This window comes from Oculina patagonica, chromosome 6 (assembly GCF_052425735.1).
Source record: "Oculina patagonica isolate OP01 chromosome 6, crgOcupat, whole genome shotgun sequence".
NCBI lineage: Eukaryota > Metazoa > Cnidaria > Anthozoa > Scleractinia > Oculinidae > Oculina > Oculina patagonica.
The window spans coordinates 26,336,812-26,342,811 of record NC_135763.1 but is presented as its reverse complement, the minus strand read 5'-3'; the positions used below and the strand labels follow the sequence as shown (position 1 = coordinate 26,342,811).

The 6,000-nt window shown below is 33.5% G+C and overlaps 1 protein-coding gene across 1 annotated transcript in view; it reads right to left on the bottom strand.

The window, feature by feature from the left end:
• LOC144658319 (lactadherin-like) overlaps nucleotides 1–6,000 on the bottom strand; it is a 173,307-nt gene that overhangs the window by 2,122 nt on the left and 165,185 nt on the right. The window lies entirely within an intron of this gene.

Sequence of the window (6,000 nt, the reverse complement as noted above, 5' to 3'; positions counted from 1 at the left end):
TCTTATACTCTTTTTAAAATATGGAAAATCAGGTATATACCCCGCTGAGTTGTCTCATTATTAATATTTAAACACCTTGAACATCTGCCCTATGTTTAGTATGTCAACCAATCATAACTTTCATTTTTTAGTCAAAATTGTTTCTTAAATGTATTATTTTTTCAAATTGGTTTCAAAGTTGGTTTTAGATTTGGTTATCAAAAAACTTCTTATACTCTTTTTAAAAAATATTGGAAGTGCGTTTAAATCAAGCTATGGATTCAAGCTATGGATTCTAGCGGAGCTTTTCTTTTTTATTTTCTAAAATAAAATAAAAGAGAAAATCTTGTTCATATAAAATTTTATTTTATATGATCAATTATATTTATTTGTTTGTTATGGATTCAAACCCTAGAAAACCAAGCCTGTAAAACCAAGCCTAACTCAACCCTAGGTTCAAAATAAAAAAAACTTCTTATACTCTTTTTTAAACTTTTTTTATACTGCGTTCGAATGAGATTGTCTTATATGGGTCCACTTGCTACCCAGACTATACTCTTTTTTACATTGCTCACAAAACCATCGTGTATTTCGCATATAACGGGCTTTTGTGCGCCTTATAGCTTTCATTTTGTCTTCTTTGGTAAACCATCTCTGGTATCGGCCATTAACAATATTATCATTCCAAAACATCAATTGTTATATATTAATAACACAATATATTAATTTCTTATATCATTAATAGTGCGTTTATATATGTTGTAGATCCTTCATTGGTATCCAACTATTAAAATCATCATTATATCCTTTCCATTTGACAAGAGCCTGTTTCTTTTTGTAGTCTCTACGGATCACTTTATCAATTCTGAATACATCCTGCTTTGCTTTCAACAGTTCAGGTTCATAAAAGCTACCTTTTATTTCTTCATCATTCAAATCTTTTATTTTGTATGTAATGGGATTAGTATGTTGGATCTTAGTAATTACGAACATTTCTTCACTCCAATTCGGTGTATAACCCTTATCGAAAACAATTCGTTTATACTTAGATATTCGGACCTTATCACCAACCTTAAATTTGGGTTTAGCTGATAATGGCTCGATATCACCGTATAGGTTAAGATATACAATTCCTTGATTCTTTTCCTTTGAAGCTTCTGTGGGTGTCATTTTGATAGAGCTATGTTTTGTATTATTATATTCTTTTACTATTTTTGGAAGTATTTCAAGATACTGTGTATTACCTTGAATAGTAAACTGTTTGTACATTTTATTTTTCAAAGTTCTATTAAATCTCTCAATAACAACAGCTTTACCTTCATTAAAAGTGGAATACATGTTAATATCATTTTGCTTTAGCCATTCCTTGAATGTTTTGTTATAAAATTCAGATCCCTTATCAACCCAGAGATATTCAGGTTTACGCTTGTCATTAATGATAATATTGTTGAAAGCGCTAGTTATTGATGCACCTTTCTTATCTTTCAATTGTATAGCCCAAGCAAATTTACTGAATACGTCAATTATAGTCAATAGATATTTATAACCTTTATTCCATTTTGAAAGTTTTTCCATAAAAACTAAATCAGCAGACCATATGTCGTCAATTCCATTTGATATTACTCTTCTAGTTTTAAATTTTCGTTTGATTGGTTTATGTAACTCATCGGCTAATTGTTGAGACCAATCATTTTTACTCAACGCCGTTTTCCGTTTTTTGGCTTTTTAACACCCATACCTATTTTAGCCTTGGTTGCAATGGTATTACGAGCAATAGCATGACCCCATTGTCTGTCCTTCCATGGGATAGCATCAAGGGCTTTTACCATCTTTTTATCAGCTTCGTTTTTGCATTTAACCTGATTTTTTGATGGTTTGTCAGCACATACAGAATAATCTACATCATGCTGCATGCTAACAGCGTCTGTTTTGCCAGTTGGTTGCTCATATATTTTTAGTATTTTACCTGTTTTTGGATCCCATTTTACCTGTTTTTCAAGAGGATTTCCAGGTCCGGTATATTTATGCCCTGGAATAACAAAACCCTTTTTTGGTGCTACTTTTAAAATAGCTTTATGGATATCGATACCTTCTCCCTTTCTGTAGTAATCAACATTGTCTTTTACACCTTTGAGAGCTTGCCCTGCTAAAAGTCTTGCCATTGAAGCAAAGCTAGGTGATGGAGTTATGAAATTAGATGCTACATAGGCTATTTTATCAACAGTAGAAGGGCCTTTTCGTCTTGCAAGAGCTCCACCACTATGACTTTTTATGAATTTACTCTTCTTTTTACCGCAAATATAACAATTTGATTTTTCCATAAGACGGCCATTCTTTGCTTTGACTTTTTTAGAATTCATTGACTCAGTATTCTTTTTACATGAAACACAGTATGACTTACACATATATATATATATATATATACATTAGATATTTAATCACAGTATGTGTTTCGCCATTTTTTAGATTTCTTATCCCAAATAGTAGCAGAGCATGAAGGATCTTGGTGTTCACTTGGAGATGTCCAGAATTTCTTTGAGAATAAACCATTCTTCTTATTAAAAGCCCCTTTAGCGATATTGCCCGACCAGTAACGTTTAAGCAAATCTTTATCGCCTCCGGTAGCACCCATGATAGCCGATGCTAAGTCTTGAGCCTGTTGAAACCCTGGAATCTTTTCGCCGACCTTTTTGTTAATCGTTTCACCTATTTTACCCCCTTTTTTCTCACTAACAAAACGGGTTTTAGTAATACCACAAGAAACGCATTTCGATTTGAGTATTAAACGATTGTTTTTTGTTCTCATATATTTTTCAGAATTAGGAACTGAATTAGTTTTTATTTTTTCACGTACACAATACGATTTAGTCATTGTATATATATTACGTTACATATTTCTGAAATAATGTTGAATGAATTTCTCATTCTTCATTGTGTCATATATGTCAAACACTTCCAACAAATTAGAATACGTATTCCCATGGTTCATCTCATTCAAAAAGTATAAACAGAAGTATCCGCATGTGGTTGTATTTATATTCTGTATCTGATTGTTTTGATGTAGCAATGTTAAATTCTTCTTTTTTGCGTGATCGACTATTTTTTGAAATGCAGGCATACCAAAACTATCAAAATAATTGATTACCTTATCTTTTACATAAGTTGCAACCCAATGACTACCACTCAGATATGACGGTTGGAGATTGTAAATAAATATTCCTAATTTGTGATTATGTGGCACAGTCTCGTCTCTCATTAGTACATTTTTTATCGGTATATTCAAATATAAACACCAGTTTATTAAATCAAAATTACTCATTGGTATATTCTTATGGAATGTTGGCTTTCTTACTTTCTTTTCGGTTTTAAGATCTTTTTTTTTGGAAGCACCAATCCACCTGTTCTAAGAAATTTATCATATTCATCCCAAGAACCAATGAATGGTGGCGGTGTGTAAGCTAATACATCTTTCTTACTTGGTAGTCTAATATTTCCCCCATCCTTCTTTGAAGTGTTATCAGTTGTTGATTTGTTAGTTGTTGACCTTCTTGATCTTGTTTTCGTTTTCGGAGCACTAATTCCAATCATTGGAAAACCAATACGCGGTGCTCCATGACCAACCTTTATAACCTTTCGAATTTGTGTCTTCGAGATTTTTAAATCAGATCCAACACCGGATCTCTTAGCCTTATTTAATTTATTGATTTGACGTTGAGTTAACATTAAACTATCATTGCCAGTCAGATCTGAATTGCTTAATCGAATTGTGATTTCACTTTTATTTCTATAAGCAGTCAAAAGCTTCCTTCGCTGTCCTTCTGACAGATTCACTTTATGAGAGTGATAAGTTGTCATTACTTGTATATATATTATATGTTATATAATTTCTTGTTTATAAAACGTATACAAAATAGAATGGTTTATACATAATATTCAATTGATTGATTTATACAATAACCAGCTCATTCCCCACCTTGTCAATGACGATTGTCTCATTATAAAGAACGATGGCATGGACGTTGAAAGGACTATCTCCCGCACTATTAGCGTTTAGTTTATATCTGAATATCAACTGCTTTGGGTCTCTAGTTACTCGCTCTGCTTGATATGATAAATCAAAAAAGATAATAGGATAGAGAGAGTTGTAATTTGCCAAGTTGAGTTGTGTACCGCTGTTGTAATCATTCTTTCTCATACCATAAGACATCAAATCATTGAAGATCGTAACTTTGGACTCACTATCATATTCGGTCTCAGGATGAAAAAATCCGTTGCCGTATTCCAATCGGCATGTTGTCAAATAACTACCATTTCCACGGTCAAGATTGATATTGTAGGTATCAAATTCATAGGGATTTTCATCTGCATTGTTTGATTTAGCTCGTTGTAGATATACAAAGATAGCCTTAACATTATCAATACTGGATGAGATCTGGAAGAATCCACTGCTATTCGTTGGTGCGGAAACCTCATACATCTCACGCATATATGTCCAAGTGTTTTTTACCAAGAAGGAACTAACAAACTTATCATATAGGCTGTCCTTTGGAGTCAATTTTGGGACCCATAGAAGGAATCTATTAAGGACCACTCGACCATCATCTACATCATCTGCCTTTTTAAGTAATTCGGCGTCATTCTGTAACTGTATATTGAATTGTAGTTGCATTGGAAGTAACATTCGCCCTTCCAGCTCTTCAAAGAAACTGTAGCGATTTAGAGGTATAATAACATTGACATTATTGAGACCTGTCGTCAAAAGTCGCCTAGCCTCAAACCCTGCATTTTGATTAGCATTTGCTATTCTATGGTCAGTATCTAGATACCAAAGACTATTTTTTGCTACTGAGCGACTAAAATCGTCACTATATTCGAGGAGGTTCTTAACGAAAGTAACTTTATGGAGATTATCGGTATCATAAACGATTTTTCCTGCTGATTTAATCATCATGTGGGCAATCAATGAATGTGCTCCATTAATAACTGTGATACGATTTGCCCCCGTTGTTGCTCCATCAGCTAACATTTGCACCTGGAATTGCACCTCGAAATACGCATTATACCAATCGTAGAATGAACTTCTATCGTTAATCGTGAACTTATAGCCGTTTTTAAGTTGGTGCTGACCGTTAGCTGGGACTCGAATAACATCATCGAGTTGATATCGAACCAACTCGGACCTCTGTAAGTATTCGCTTGTTCTAAAAGACATATATTATTATGTTACATAATTTTGCAATTATGTACCAATTTTTTTAATCATTTTATTCATTTTTCTCAACGCCTTCTTTTTACACCTGATCCTGATATTAATCTATTGATGATCATATCAGTACTTTCATTTTTTTGTTGGTGTCTGACAGGTGAGGCATTTACTTTCTGTAAGATTGGGGATAGTGCCTTTTGCTCTGCATTCCCCTTCCTCATATTCCTAAGCCTTTCCATTATAAGGTCTCCGGCTTTTTCTGATGCCCTTTTACCCAGTTTATCACCTGCATGAGAAATACCTGATTTTATTGCCTTCTTACCTAAGGGCTTGACAATTTTTTTAACAACAGACGACATAACACTCTTCATCGGTTTGAAAATGTTATCAACGATAATCCCTGACCCTTTGTGCTTATATACAAATTTACCAAATTTTGGATGGTAAAACCTCTTGAATTCATATGGTTTCATTATATACTATTATGTTATATTATTCTATCCTTTTCAAAATTAATGAAAAAGACGTATCCGCTCCATTCAGGTTAATTAACCGTCTCTTCCCATCTGTGATGTATATTCGAATGCTACTTATCTGTTGCTTATTAACCGGGTTATATGTGACCCTACGAGGCTCGATTGTAAACGAATAACTCGGCTGTAGTACGCTGGTCGAAAAAGTATAAATGATATCCGACTCTTCTCCATCGACTAAAGAAGTATTGACTAGATCGCAATGTACATTTAATATATCGGTATCTTGGCTTAGATTTGGGACTCTTGGACCAATATTAACCGCATCCTTTAATACCTTTT